The sequence below is a fragment of the Cornus florida genome, unplaced genomic scaffold (genome assembly GCF_030987335.1).
Source record: "Cornus florida cultivar Cherokee Brave unplaced genomic scaffold, ASM3098733v1 CherokeeBrave_3.0.0_Hap2_Chr07, whole genome shotgun sequence".
In the NCBI taxonomy this organism is placed as follows: Eukaryota; Viridiplantae; Streptophyta; class Magnoliopsida; order Cornales; family Cornaceae; genus Cornus; species Cornus florida.
Genome location: NW_026775577.1, coordinates 26925018 through 26942330, shown reverse-complemented (window position 1 = coordinate 26942330; position 17313 = coordinate 26925018).

Genomic DNA, 17313 nt, shown 5'->3' with positions numbered 1-17313 from the left:
AACTTATATTTTTTTTAGTATTTATTGTTTGATTGAGTATTATTAATAATTTAAATAATATAAAGTAAATAGGTCATTAAACGAGTTATACGTCTAACCCATTTAATAAACACTTCCGATTAGTATTTAGAGTTCCTTATTAAACAAGTCAAGTCCGAGTTGAACTATTTAGTAAAATACCCTTAAATTAACACGATACGATTATAACCAGCGAACACGAATTGCCACGTCCAATTTTTAGTGACAGACAAAAGAGAGTGAATATTTTTGACACTTTAGCTAAACATTGTTACCATGAACAATATCCAAAAATATTGACGTTTTTTTAAGGGTAGCTGCTATTCACAGAGATCCTCTCGCACTCCAAAAAAAAATTTAATAATAATAAAAAATAGTCTTTTGAGAAAGAGAGTTGAGTTTTGTCAAATTAGGGTTTAGGAAGGAAATTAAGGAATATTTTATTAGGCTGTGTTCTTTCCTCTTTTTTCTTTTTTCTTTTTTTTTTTCTTTTTTTTTTTTTTTGTAATAAAAAGGTACACTTGTTATTTAAAAAGTTTTATTTAAAAGACCAAAACTCTTTGCTTTAAAAAAAAATCAAAAATCAAAATATCTTCAAAACCCAAAAGGCCAAAAAACAGTTGTTAGAAAGTATATCATGCATTAAACATATGGAATGACCTTTTCATTTAAGTAATTTTTTTTTATAAAAAAATCAAGTTCTCAAAAATTCCCCATGTTCCAAGTTCAAAAACCAACATTGCCCTTCCACACCACCTTCCATCACAACAACGCTGCATTTCACCACCTCTACCTCCACCGTCACCACCATCACCACCGACTTCCACCGCCTTCCACCACTACCCCCTTCAACTACCGCCACCTCTATTACTTTCCACCACGGTCATTGCCACCACAACCGTCACCATTACCACCACCATTGCTACTGTTGTCACCATCGTCGCCACCACTACTACCACCTCCACCATTACTACTACCTCCACCACCATCGACTTCCACCACCACCACCACCACATTCCACTACCCCCACCTCCACTGCCTTACACCACCATCGACACCCCCACCGTCTTCCATCATTGTCACCTTCGACCACCACCACCTACACAACTATTGCTTTCCATTACCACTATATATATCACTATCTTCCACTATCATCACCTACACCACTGATGCCCGCCACCACTACTGCCACAAATCACTGCCATCGCCTTTCGCCAACACCACTGCCGCCTTCCAACACTACTACCGCTTTCTACACCCACCACCATCGTCACCACCATCCACCACTGTCCCCATTTATTTTAAAACAATTATAGAATAATGTTATTTTGTTAATTTAATTTATTTGTGAGATATTTTGAAATTTTCAACTTGAAATTTATTCCATTCTAAATTTTAAATTGATCCAACCAAATATTAGAATGATTATTATCATACTATTCCGACACTTTTCATATTTTTAACCAAACACTGCTGCCTAGAATGGTTTATAATTCATAGGTTTTTTTTTTTTTTTCCTTCACTATGTTGTTACAGTATTAACATAATAAAAAATAAAAAATAAAGGGACTATCATCATGCCACAAAATATTACCATCTATCCGATGGGCTTGAAAAGTAATTGAAAGGCTCGGTCCATTAAATGAGTTGGGCTTAATGTTAGCTGACAGTACCGGGCCAACCAACACTGTTTTAGGAATATAGATCCTGACTTGAACAACTGTGAACCAAAGTCCAACATGCCTTTAATTCCTATTTTTGGTTGTCTCATCTCTTCTTCTTCTTTTTCTTTTTTTTTTTTTAATATATATAGATATATATATATTTTTTTCATTCACAACAAACATATTAACACACCCACTTTATTTTATTATTATTATTATTTATAGCTTTGGACTTTGAATCAATGAGCTGCCTCCTCTCCAAATTTCCTTTATGACTTTATACTAATTTTCTCCTATTTCAATTTAAGTGCACCAATAGGTGCTTCCAAACATAAGATATAGTGCACCTACTCTGAATTTTTCATTACAATTATTTGTTAAATGATGCAAGAAAGTGCTCGACCATTGAAAATATGCTGTTGATGGGGGTGGCAATTCGATTATTGTCAAGACAAGGGTATTATACTATTATGTTATACATATCAACTCTAATATAATTCATTTATTATTTGTGACGATTTTTTTTTAACATGAATACGACATATTTATCAAATAATTATAATGACATAACACGTGTAATCATTTTAATAAAAAGGTTATGTGATCAGGCTAATAAATAAATCATGTAACATGAAACACGATATGATTTGTTTAAATTATAAAATATAAATACGAACAAAAAAATTGTCTAATGGAAAAAAATTATAAAATGATAATTTTTTTTTTTTATCTATTTCATCTTAATAAACACAAAATTAACTTACTCGGGGTTTTTAGTACAATGCTGAAAAAACACAAATTATCTGTTATATAGGTAAAACAACAAAGGTTAAGTCTATATCGGATCCTCTTCTAATGCCTTAGAGTCTTTGACTTGTTTGGCAACTTTAATGTACAAAACAAATAATTGACCGCAGCAATATTTTTCTTTCTTTTTTTTCATTAATTTCCTTATAATATAATTAAGTTTCCTTATAATATAACTCAGTTTGTTATTACAAGGAAACAACAATATTATTTTAGAAAAGTCATAAAGTATGAGATTAATTATTTTTATTTTAGAAAAAAAATAGAAACCTTCAATATTTTATTATTTTAATTATTATATTTTGGTAGAGTCATAAAGTTTGAGATTAATTATTTTCACTTTAGAATAAAAAATAGAAACCTTCAATATTTTATTATTTTAATTATTATATTGTGGTAGAATCAAAATGTTCTGTTAAAAAATTTTCTAAACCGTTAAATAGTTTTTTGCAATCTCTTAATTGTTATTCTTATTGTTATTATTAGTATTATTAATTATTATGTTGTATATGGCATGTTATGGATAAATTTGATTATATTGAGTGGTTTATTTGTATGTGTTTAGAGAGAGAGTTATGAAAAAAACAAGTTTCCAAATACTAACAAATAAACTAAATAGAAGTGATATATAACTTATGTTTCTTCTTTTCTTATGCCTAAAAGTAGAAGCAAAATTTATGCCAAAAGAGCCCAAAAAATTAGAAGGACGAAAAAAAAAAAGACATGAAAAATGCTACTCCCTCCGTAAGGGAACTTTTAATTTGAGATGGAGGAAGTACATCTTTGAATTCGAAAAATTTGAGACGGAGGAAGGATGCATCTGAATTCGAAGAATACCGAATACAAGTGATGTGACTGAAATTTGAACCTTATCACATGATGCATTATGTGGTTGTGACCACTTACATACAACTCTTTCGTGCAACTTTTGAATTCAGAGATGTATTATCATAGAAAAGACATAAATAATAATAATAATAATAATAATAATAATAATAATGATAAATTGAATTTATCACTCTTTATGAAAACACTATAAAAATATTCAATAAGTCTTGAACACTAAAATATATCTTTTTAAAATAAAATATCACTAGGCTATAAAGTGTTACGGATATTTTAATAAAAATATAAATAATATTTAATATAATTATTTATTATATTTATAACGATGATTATTATTATATAATTTAAATAATATTTATGGAGTATATTATTTCAATTATTATTTTTATCATTATGTTATCTTGGCTGTTACAACTTTGCTCTCTCTAAATATATACCGCATATATAAGGAATCAAATGAAGATCTCATGCATATGATAATTTGAGAGTAACACTTTTGGGTATAAGGTTGTGAGTCTATTATTATAAAATTATATTTTTATTTTTATCCTTCTTTGAGAATATTGTGTTAGAAAGTAATTTACATATTGTGTCGAGAGTATTTTGCATATTGTATTTAAGGTAGATATTCTTGTGATCGTGCGCATGGAGGAGATGCCGCTACGAGCTGATTGAGTTGTATCTTGGGGCTGACTAGTTTCGCCAATACTCACACGAAAGGAGAGTACTATGAAACATTAAATCAATGTATTTATCCAAACCTTAACAATCAGTTCTTTTTAATCTATTTTACTATTATCGTTTTACTTCTTAATTTATATTATTGAGTTAATATTAATATAATATTACTTAATTATTTATATTGTTAAATTATTGATCATCTACGTTGTTCATATTGTTATATTCATTTTATTAAAAGAATTGCAAAGTGTTATTGATGTATTATTCAAAGTTAGTCAATAATGAAATATTTATTGTTTTATTTTATTGTGTAATATTATGTTGATGTATCATTTTTGTTAAACAATAATTGACTCTAGAAAGAGGGTGAATAGAGTCAATGGCCAATTCTTTAAATTTGCAACTTTAACTACTAATGAACAATTATATAATAATCAATTAAAGTAGAGAAATAATTCAAAGCATAAATGTAAGAGAGATAGGGATCAGAAGTTGCAAACAATGACTCGAAGATTTTAGCGAGATTCGGAAACTCCTACTCCTTGGCTCAAGATCCTTCTTGAGACTTCCCAATCCACTAGGGCTCCTCCTTAATGGTAGAGAGCAAACCTTCACATGAAGCAAGCCCTTGCTTTTCTTTCTTGCTAGGAGAAGACCCTTCTCCTAGGCTTTTTTTGGGTCACACCAACCCTTACAAGATTGTAGCAAAGTTTGTAATTGAAATACAAGATTGAATCTCTCTCAAGATAGATGTACAAGTGTAAACTCACAACTAGAGTAAATATATAAATGAAATGAAGCTCAAATCTCTAAGATGATATAAGAGAATAAGAGATATGAAAATGAATGATCAATAATAGCCTTGAATGCTCTAGAACAGAACTCTTGAATACTCTTCAAATTGCTCTCAATGGTTGTGCTCTCCAACAGCTATATTGTGCTCCAACAGCTATATTGTGTTCCTCTCTCTATAAATGGGGGCTGCAGCTTGTGTTATAGTGAGGTGTGAATAGTCTAAGTTCGCAGGTAGCCGTTTGATTCAAAGTTGACTCTATGTCAGTCGGCTGATGGAGCATCATCGGTCAGCTGAAAGTCTCTTGTCAGCTGGCTGATCCCCAGTTATCGGTCGGCCGAAACGATGGTTGAGAAACTCCAACTCTCTATTTTCATAAAGGCTTCTTGTCAGTCGGTTGATGGATTTATATGAAATATTTTCTTCGTGAAACCCTTATCGATTGGCTGAACCCTCATGTTCGGTCAGCCGAAACATCTCTTGGCCAAAACAAACTCATTGTTTTCTATATCAGCCGGCTGGTGCTTCAATTTAGTCTGCCGAAAGACTTTAAATGTGAACCTCCTCCTTTGTTTCTTTGTGCTGGGCTTTCAAAGTGACATTATAGACCATACGTGATGCCATTTAAACAATGAAATGAAGAATTAATGATCCTAGTATGTGAGTTTCATGACATTCATAAATTACTTTAACATTTGAATCTAAGGCACTCACCAAACCTATCTACCACATTTGAATTGCCGGTCTTGATTTTTTTTCTTTTCTGTGTTTCATCTTTGAAGCTTGGGATTGAATAACTTGTCTTCTTTTATATTTGGAGTGCATGGAATGGAACTTGCTTGGCTCATTCTTGCCTTTGATTTCTTCTCCATTTGGGCTTTAAATGATTTATCTGTCATATGATCTTAATGCAAATATTAGTCCTTAAAACAACATTAATGTTTTGTGATCGTCAAAATTAGTCTTAAGGTTAACAATCTCCCCCTTTTTGATGATGACAAAACATTGATGTTTTCTAAACATAAGTGGAGTTGCATTTGGAAATGCTCCCCCTGTCATTATGCACATTATTACTCCATGGCAAGATAACCAACTGACAATTTAAAGTTTCAAATGAAATTAGTAATTTTACATTTTTGTCTCCCCTATCTTTATGCATTGTATATAAAATTTATCAAGTAGGCATATCCAGAGAATCATTTAAAGACTAATGACATTGATATTTAGATAATGAGTACATATAGTCATGTTAAATAAATTGTGCCAGTAAAATAAACAGTCTATCCAAAATAAGCATGTGTCATCCACTAGAAACTTCAAAATAAACTTGTGTCAACCACTAGAAACTATGAACCACTATCAACACATCAACACATCTTCTCCCCCTTTTGTCATCCATAAAAAGAAAATATAGCATAGGGAGGCAAAAGAAGAGAAGAAAAAAAAAGCTGAAAAATAAAGGGAAGTAAACCATAGACATCCTCAATAGGGAGGAAAATCGGCACCCATACATAGCTCCTGGAGATCTCTCTTGATGGCGTCGACGTCACCCTCAATAGTGTCAACACGACCAACCATATCATTGACCTTAGCTTCAGTCCGGCGAGAGATACTAATATGCTCGTGAAGAAGAGTATTTTGCTACGTGAGAAGCTCAAGAATAACTGAATCGCTCTGTGGAGGTGGCATAGGAATAGGAAGATCAACTGGAGGGGGGTCATCATGATCATTATCCTCATGCATAACAGGAGCTGGAATATTAGGAGGGACAGGAAATTCCCTATCATCTCGAAGTTCTCCCCTCTTTAAAGCCTCATTCCAAGCTCGCTTAATTGGATTGAACCAATACCCATTAACATTCATTTTGAATCCCATTAAGCCAAGAGTGGTGGATGTGAGTTTGTTCCGGGCCCCTGATCCTTTTTCACTTCTCATCCAACCGACACCCCCATAACATGAAAAATATGACTCAAGGGCATTGCATAAAAGAGATGTTTGCCTTCATTCCTTTGGCAGTCAATGATATGATGAAAGATAAGGAAGGCAAGATCAAAATCCTTACCATTTAGGATGCACCAAATGAGGAAGGCCTCCATGTATGAGACATCCGAGTGACCTCCGAATTTTGGAAGGATTGCATACATGATGATGTTGTAAATGACCCGAGCTTCCAAAGTGAGCTATTTGGCATGCACTTTCTAAGTATTTGTGATCCGTACCATGTGAAGGTAGTGAAGTACTTAAGGGATCCCTCGGGTAAGTCAAGAATTGTACGAATGGTAGGAATATCTAGGGTAAAGCTAGTACCTGCAACAAATGATTCTATTTGCAAGGTATTTGGAATTTTTTCGAGGTGTATATAGAAGGGATGAACAAAACGAGGATAGAATGGGACATTCATAGCTACATTCTTTCCCAATCTTATGGCATCAAAGAGGTCGTAAGTGTTGAGATAAAGGGCCTCATACTTAGATTTTGACAAAACCTTCCCAAAAGTAACTTTCTGATAAAGAAACTTTGTGTCATACAAATTTTTTATGGCAGGGTTTTTGAAGAGGACAAGGTTGGAAACGAGCAGAGACTCGGCATTGCTAGCCTCGGCTTGCTCAGAATGGCTAGATTCCTTTCGTTTGGCAAGAAGGCGATTTATTCCTTAGCCAGAGGAAGACATGATATTTTAGGTTAGGTTAGAGTAAATTTTGATAGGGATAAAAACTTAAGACTTGTCAGAATTTTGTTCAAACATCTACCCACAATGCAATTTTAAAACACAACATGGATAGTCACTCAATAATAGAAACCCCAACAATAGAAATTCCAAAATATATGGTGATAGAAAATCGTAGGAGTTTGTCCACACAAAAGATAATCACGATGAACACTGAGATATGGAAATCCCCAAATATTAAGGACAGTGAAATCTAGGGTTTTGCAAGATAAAATTACGGCAAGATTAAAACTCAATACAACCCCACAATATCAAACCTAAGGATAAAACAATGAAATTGATAATTCATGCTTGGATTAGTTCGTGTGAGCGATTTAGGTTTGGAAGATTTGACAGAGAGATGCATATAATCATAGACCCAAAAACCGTTCTTAAATAGGATGGGAAAATCAGAACATCAAGTGAAGAGAATGAGAGATGATCTTACCAAGGGAGGGGAACTTACCAAAGGATTCAGATCATGAGAGAATCAAATGAGAGGAACCAGCAAGAGAGGATGAACCAGCCGGCGAGAAGAGAGAGAGAGAGAAACCCTAGTTTCTTAAAAAAAATGAAATAAACTAAAAATGGAATGCCTTGCAAAAATGTTTAGGCAGAGGCCAACACATCCTCTTCAAAGGCCATTCCTATTTCTCTTTTGATAAAGCAAAATGTATCCTCTTGAAGAGGTTTGGTAAAGATGTCCGCAAGTTGCTTATTGGTGCTTACAAATACTAATTCAATGTCGCCTTTTGAAATATGATCTCTAATGAAGTGATATCGTATCTCAATGTGTTTTGTTCTTGAGTGCAAAATAGGATTTTTTGAAAAACAAATGGCACTCGTATTATCGCATTTTATGGGAATATGATCAAATTTAAGTCCAAAGTCTTCAAGTTGTTGCTTAATATAAAGTGTTTGGGCACAACTACTTCCGGCCACCACATATTCGGCTTTCGCCATTGACAAAGCCATGGAATTTTATTTTTTGCAAAACCAAGATTCTAGTAATTGACTAAGGAGGGAATAAGTGCCACTGGTACTTTTTTTTATCAACTCTACATCCGGCAAAGTTGGCATCCGAATAACTAACAAGATTGAAAGAAGTATTTCTAGAAAACCGAAGACCCAAATTTACTGTATCACATAAGTAGCGAAAAATACGTTTAACGGCACATAAATGAGATTCTTTAGGACAAGATTGAAATCTAGCACATAGGCAGATACTAAACATTATGTCCGGTCTACTTGCGATTAAATATAAAAGACTATCAATCACGCTCTATACTTCTTGATATCTACATCTTTACCTTTCTTATCTTTATCAAGTTTCAAAGATGAACTCCTAGGAGTTTTGGCATGTTTGACTTCCTTCAAGCCAAATTTCTTTAGCAAATCTTTAACATAATTAGATTGACAAATGAAAATGTCATCAAGTGCTTGTTTGATTTGCAACCCTAGAAAGAAGGTAAGTTCACCTATCATGCTCATTTCAAACTCATTTTGTATGTTAGAAGTGAACTTTTCACAAAGCACACTATTGGATGAACCAAAAATGATATCATCAACGTATATTTGAATAATCAATAGGTTGCCATCAATGATTTTAGTAAAAAGAGTTGTCAATTTTTCCTCTAATAAAACCATTTCCAAGTAGAAATCCACTTAGTCTTTCATACCAAGCTCTTGGAGATTGTTTTAAACCACATAATACTTTTGACAATTTGTAAACATGGTTAGGACTATCATAATTTTCAAATCCCGGTGGTTGTTCTACATGTATTTCTTCCTCAATGAAGCCATTTAAGAAGGCACTTTTTACATCCATTTGATATAACTTAAAGTTTTTATGAGATGCAAATGCAAGAAGCATTCTAATGGCTTCAAGCCTAGCAACGGGAGTAAAGGTTTCATCATAGTCAATTCCCTCTTCTTGATTATATCCTTGAGTAACAAGTCTAGCCTTGTTTCTCACAATTGTTCCTGATTCATCCTTTTTGTTCCTAAATACCCATTTTGTTCTAATGATAGTCTTATCTTTAGGTCTTGGAACCAATTTCCAAACTTTATTTCTTTCAAATTGGTTAAGTTCTTCTTGTATGGTCAAGATCCAAGACTCATCATTTTCGGCTTCATGAATATTTTTTGGTTCAAGTTGGGAAACAAAAGCCATATAATTGCATATATCACCAATTTGGGATCTAGTACTTACTCCTTTGGATGGATCGCCAATAATTTGATTTATTGGATGATTAGGCACTTGCTTCCAATCCTTAGGAAGTGTGTCTTTGTGAGGATGACATTCTTTTGGATCATCTTTGGGAAGATCTTCAAGAGATGGATTGCTTATGCTAAGATTTTCAATGCTCATTTCAGTCTCTATTACATCCTCATTATCATCCAATGAACATCTAAGAGGGGGCAATGGTGATTCATCGAATACTGCATGTATAGACTCCACAACCACAAGTGTTCTTTTGTTGAACACTCTAAATGCTTTATTCCGAGAAGAATATCCTAGGAAAATACCTTCATCCGATTTAGGTTCAAACTTTTCTAGATTATCTTTGTCATTTAACACGAAGCATTTACACCCGAAAACTTTAAAATAGCCAATGTTTGGCTTTCTTTTGTTCTAAAGTTCATAAAGAGTTTTGTTGAGAAGTTTTCTAATGATAACTCTATTTATGACATAACATAAGGTGCTAACGGCTTTGGCCCATAGGGATCTAGGAGACTTATGTTCATTTAACATAGTCCTAACTATTTCTTGGAGAGACCTAATTTTCCTTTCAACAACTCCATTTTGTTAAGGAGTTCTAGGAGCCGAAAGATTATGATTATATCCATTTTCATCACAAAACCTTTCAATGTGTTGGTTGTCAAATTCCCTACCTCTATCACTTTTAATGGTTTTAATCCTATACTCCTTTTCATTCTCGACTCTTTTACAAAATTTAGAGAAAGTTATATAAGTCTCATTTTTGTGTGTAAGGAAAAATACCCAAGTGAATATAGAGTAGTCATCAATAATGACAAAGGCATAGAGTTTTCCACCAAGACTAGCTACTCTCTCCGAACCAAATAAGTCCACATAAATTATTTCAAATGGTCTTGTAGTCGTTATGTCCTTTTTTCTTTTAAATGATGACTTGACTTGTTTGCCTATTTGGCATGCACTATAAGTTTTATCTTTCAAAAAGTTAGTTTTTGGAAGGCCTTTGACTAACTCATGCTTAGATAATTTTGAAATCAATTCCATGCTAGCATGACCTAACCTTCTATGCCACAACCAACTATTTTCATTTGAAGATACAAGGCACCTAACATCTTGATCATGCAATTCACATAAAAGCAAAGTGTACACATTACCATTTCTAAGAGAATAAAACACTTCATTATTTTTTTTTTTAACAATGCATTTATCCGATTTAAATAGCACATCATATCCTTTATCGCATAATTGACTAATGCTAAGTAAGTTATGTTTTAACCCTTTGACAAGTAACACATCATCAATAGATAGGGAAGAAGAGATACCAATAAATCCAATGCCAAAGACCTTGCCTTTTGAGTTGTCTCCAAATGTGACGTTTCCTCCTTTGTGAGGCTTGATAGAGAGAAATTTTGATCAATCTCCCGTCATATGTCTTAAGCATCCACTATCAAGGAACCATTTGTCCTTGGATGAAGATAAAGTCTTCAAGCAAACCTACAAAAGGAATTTAAGTAATCTTTTGGTACCCACATTTTCTTGGGTCCATGTGAGTTAAGAAGAGAAATATATGTTTCTTTAATAGCCCAAATTTCTTTTGTCATACATGGCTTAATAGGACAATGATTAATCTTATGTCCTAACCTTTTACAATAATTGCATTTTAGACTTTGAGAGGAATTTTTAACAAAGTAGTCATTCAATGGTTTCTCTTTTTTATCAAACAAGAATCTTTATTGTGAGGATCATATCCAAGCTCATCCTTAGCATAAGTTTTTCTTTACTTACCAAGCATAAGACTTAAATTCTCTCTACCTTTTGTGAACTTGGCTAAAGTTTCAATTTGATCCTCAATTATGACTTTCAATGACTTATTTTCAGAGACTAAATCAATAGATGCCAATTCTTTAGCTAACTCACATTCTTTTTCCTTTTTTAATACTTCATTTTCAAGAAGAAATTTTTCAAGATTTTGAGAGATAATATATTTTTCTCTTTTAAGACTAGCACACTTTTGAACCATCTTGCCTAATTCGTCATGTAATTCTTTAAAAGTATCAAGCAAGTAATTGTGAGCATCAACTAATTCATCATAAGTAGTTTCTAAATCAAATGAGTCATGGTTAAAGTTTACCTCATTTTCATCGGCCATGAGGCAAAGATTAACCAATTCATTGAGTTCATCATCACTTCTGGATCCATTTGAATCATCGTCCTCCTATGTAGCACACATGGCTTGGGCTTTCTTTTTCCATTCTTTTTCATTTGTGTATGCATAGCAATCCGATTTGAAGTGCCCCAGCTTTCCACAATAAAAACAAGTATGTGTTTCTCTTTTTCCTTGCTCACTAGTCGAACAACTTCTTTTGAGGTTGTTGCTCTTTTGGTACTTCTTCATTTAAAGGACTCTTCTCACGGTTTTGGTGATGAGTGCAATTTCTTCTTCTTCTTCTTCTTCTTCATTATCAAGAGCTTTCTCAACTTCAATCTCTTTGGTAGTGGCTTGAAGAGCTAAATCTTTCTTGTGAGTTTCTTTGTTGTTATCTCCATCATTCATCTCAAACTCATATGCCATCAAGGAACCAATGAGCTCATTAATAGGAAATGTGCTGAGATTTTTAGTTTCTTGGATAACGGTCTTCTTTGCTTCCCAATTCTTAGGCAAAGACCTAAGAATTTTTCTCACATTTTCAGATGGTGTATATGACTTTCCAAGAGCCTTCAAAGGATTGACAATGTTAGTAAAGCGAGAATACATTTCACTAATTGTTTCTTTGTTGTTCATGGTAAAATTTTCATATTTATGGATAAGCATGTTCATTTTAGATTCATTAACATGACTAGTGCCAACATATGTAATTTCAAGTTTATTCCAAATCTCTTTGTTTCACAATCCGAAACTCTATTGAATTCGTCTTTGCTTAAATCACAGTAAAGATTTGTGATAGCCATGACATTACATTGAACAAGCCTATGTTCATTTTGGGTCCACTCATCATTACTTTTTGGAACTTTTTCACCATCAACAACTTTGGTTGGAATATGATCACCTTGTTCGGTGGCTTTCCAAGCATCGATATTTAGACATCTTAAAAATGCTCTTATTTTGATTTTCCAATAGTTATAATCATTTCTGTTAAACCAAAGAGGTCTATTGTTAGATTGACCTTCTTGATGAAAATTGGCCATGATCGTTTTCTAAAATGATTAGATCTTTAACTAGAGATTAGGCTCTGATACCAATTGTTAAACAAAAATTGACCCTAGAGGGGAGTGAATAAAGTCAATGACCAATTTTTCAAATTTGCAACTTTAACTACTAATTAAAAATTATGTAATAATCAATTAAAGTAGATAAATAATTCAAAGCATAAATGTAGGAGAGATTGGGTTAAGAAGTTGCAAACAATGACTCGAAGATTTTAGCGAGGTTCAAAAATTCCTACTCCTCGGCTCAAGATCCCTCTTGAGACTTTCCAATCCACTACAGCTCCTCTTTAATGGTGGAGAGCAAACATTCACATGAAGCAAGCATTTGCTTTTCTTTCTTGCTAGGAGAACACCCTTCTCCTAGGCTTCTTTTGGGTCACACCAACCCTTACAAGATTGTAGCAAAGTTTGTAATTGAAATACAAGATTGAATCTCTTTCAAGATAGGTGTACAAGTGTAGCTCACAACTAGAGTAAATCTATTAATGAAATGAAGCTCAAATCTCTAAGATGATATGAGAGAATAAGAGATATGAAAATGAATGATCAATAATAGCCTTGAATGCTCTAGAATAGAACTCTTGAATACTCTTCAAATTGCTCTCAATGGTTGTGCCTATAACACAAGCTGCAGCCCCCATTTATATAGAGAGGAACACAATATAGCTGTTGGAGATGAGATGTGAATAGTCTAAGTTCGCAGGTAGCCGTTTGATTCAAAGTTAACTCTATGTCAGTCGGCTGATGAAGTATCATCGGTCGGCTGAAAGTCTCTTGTCAGCCGGCTGATCCCTAATCGTCGGTTGGCCGAAACGATGGTTGAGAGACTCCAACTCTCTATTTTTATGAAGGCTTCTTATCGGTCGGCTGATGAATCAATTTGGTCGGCTGATGGACCCTTATCGGTTGGCTGAACCCTCATATTCGGTCGGCCGAAACTCACTGTTTTCTGTATCAGTCGGCTGGCGCTTCAATTCAGTCGGCCGAAAGACTTTAAATGTGAACCTTCTCCTTTGTTTCTTTGTGCTGGGCTTTCAAAGTGACATTATAGACCATATGTGATACCATTTAAACCATGAAATAAGGAATGAATGATCCTAGGATGTGAGCTTCATGACATTCCTAAATTACTTTAACATTTGTATCTAAGGCGCTCACCAAACCTATCTACCCCATTTGAATTGCCGGTCTTGATTTTTTTCTTTTCTGTGTTTCATCTTTGAAGCTTGGGATTGAATGATTTGTCTTCTTTTATCTTTGGAGTGCATGGAATGTGATAAGTACACAAAATCTATTATTTCATGCACCAAAATAAGCTTTTAATTAGACTTTTATATTATTTAAATATTCTTATATGCTTGTTTTGTGTTTTGTAGATATTAATCTATTAATGGGAAGAATGCAAGCAAAAATGGAGAACAAAGCACAGAAGGTTATATGTTTTATTAAGCAAAAAAAAAAAAAAAAAAAAACAAGGAGTATTGTAGCTAAGATGGAATTGTGTTCAAAATCTTTCATGAATTCCCAAGTTCGAATCCTTCCAAAAACAAGAAGCATTGTCTTTTTGGTCCTCCATCTAGTCAGCATGCCACATTATCATTAGCATAATATATATATATATATATATATATATATATATATATATATATTTTGGAAGAAGAAAGAAGGAAACCATGTGAAGAAGGAGAGAGAAAGAAGAAAAGAAAAGAAAAGAAAAATAGAATGACGATGAGTTAGTAAAGGAGGAGAGAGAAAGAAGAAATCAGAAAGTGGGTAAGGATGGGAAATCAACAATGAGAGTAACAGAGAGGTGGTATGAGGAAATGAAGAAGAAATTTGGGCAAAACTATCATCAAAGCCTACAAGTGGGTTTCTTCCTTTGGCTATAAATTGCACACTTCGGAGGCAAAGAAAGGGGAGTTAGATAGAGATAGAGTGAGATAGTTAGATAGAGATAGAGTGAGATAGTTATAGTTTTTGGGAGTTTATTTTCTTGTGTAATTTTCTTTAAAGCTTTCTTTAATTTAATACAAGTTATTTTCACAAGTTTCATTCTCATTTAATTTCAAACAAGTTAGTTCCATTTACATGCTTTCATTTCTTGTATATTCTTATTTAAGTGTTTAATGTTTTATAGTTGTAATTTTATTTTCATAGTTTGTGGCAACACTCCAAAATCAATGTTTTAAAAATCTCTTATCCGAAAACAAAAACTCACTTGAATGCGTTATTTGACCTTACTTGTCATAAACATTTTTAGTTAAATGGTTGTAAGTATTTTATCTTGATATGGAGTATATTTGATAACGACAAGTCAATAAATGCATGCCTATCAAATGGTGCTGTTGCCGCTTCAAAGTTGAGTTTTTAATTTTGGACCCATCTTTCTTCAATTATGTATCTGTTTTCTATATGGTATTTTTGGTCAGTTTATTTTATTTTCTGTATTTTGTTTTGATCCTGCACTGGAAGCGTAAGCCTTGCTCATTGTTTCACTAAGGTTCTTTTGTTACTCTCTTCTCATTCATCACTGTTCGTTGTTTATATATATATATATATATATATATATATATATATATAAAGTGAGCATTTGTCATTGTCAAAAAAAAAAAAAAAAAAAAAAAACTCACTGTTTTGTTTGTTTCCATCATTATATATATATATATTATGTTCGCAAACATAAACAAGAGGACAGTGATGAAATAAATAAATAAATTCAAACCCATTTCAAGCACTCACAGTAAGCTTCTTCGCCCACTGTCCATGCCATTTCTCCGTCATCATTGCTCACTGCCTACATACTTCATAAGCTTTCTCTCATTGATGCTCACCTAAATGTTCATCATCGGATCATCCGTGAGTTCCTCTTCACAACTTCCAAGCTCGCTGCCGTCGGCAAAAATAATTTCAGTTCATTGCCGTCCTTGCCGCCGCCGGTATCAACCAAGTTGTCAACCCCGCATCTTTGCCGTTTCATCTCACCGCCGTCCTCTACCTTGTGTCGCCGACCCACTTCGTCGTTGTGCACTCCGACACCATGTTTATATCAGCTGTAACAGTGCAACACCATGTTCACTGCCACCGTTCCAGCTCTCCACCGTCCGAGCTCTCATCAAAGCCAAGAATTCCGTGCTCTTTGCCGCCTACTCTCAGCCGGTTGCCATCAAGCCCAGTCACCGCCGTTGCCTTTAGCCGGTTCTGTCTTGCCGACTGTCGTTCCTCTCACGGCCGAAGCCTTCCTCTCACGACAGGACCCGTGCTCTCTGCAGCCGTCCTCGCCACCTTGCTCGCTGGACAGATCATCCTCCGTCCGTGATCCACCGATCGGCTTCATTCGCTGCAGTTGCCATAGTGCGCCGCCCCCTGTATCATCTTCATTTGGGTTTGCAGATACCTATATTAATATATATGTATAATATATAATCTGTCTTATATTATATTATATATATATATATTATATTAAAGGCCCATATCTCTCTGTTTGGCTACAAGTGTAGCACTGTCCTAGTTCAGGACCCGGACAAGAATCTAAACTGGTTCTGTTGTAAACCAGTTTCACAAAAAATACAAAAACAAAAAAACAAAAACAAAAAAACAAAAAATTTGCCGATTTGAATTGGGGACTTATTTTGGAGTATTCAAAAGCTTGAATATTCTATTGGAGCGTGCATGGAAAAAAAAGGCAAACGATAACTTTGTCTTCCAAGTAAGTATCTCAAATTTTTATACCGCGAATCTCTCGTTAGCGGTTTTATATATATATTTTTTAAACTAGGAAAACTTAGTTTTTTTTTAGGTGATTAACTTTTGCATGTGAATTTTAGGATAGAATAACTTAGACGTAACCTTAGGTTCATAATTTCTTCTATTTTATTTTATTTTTGTATTTCTTTATCTTAAAAAAAAAAATCACACTCTCACTCCCTTTTTATTTTTATTGTATTGATTGTCTTATTTGTACATCTTTTAATTAACATTTGCATAAGATACTTAAGGGCAAAGCCAAATTTAATTTAGTTTTAAAATCAAATAGACATTGGCCATAGGGTTTTTCACATAGCTTATAGGATCCTCTTGGACAGAATTAATTTTTGGTCCCTCCAGTGAGTACCTTTCAACTCGACAATGTCTAAGGAAAGTTTTGTCTAAGGGTATGGGCGTACCGTCATTAAGCAAGCCTCGTCCTCCCCACACTTTCTGGAAACTTCCCTAGTTGTCTTGTTGGCAGGCCTTAATTGGTAAGCCTCTAATTATTTTAGAAGAGTGTAGGAGCTTTAATTACTTTAGAAAAAAATCATCATCCTTGAATTTAAGATCAAGATTAAAAAGCCAAAAATATTTGTGTGGTTTGTGTGTGCACTCCAGTGTCTAG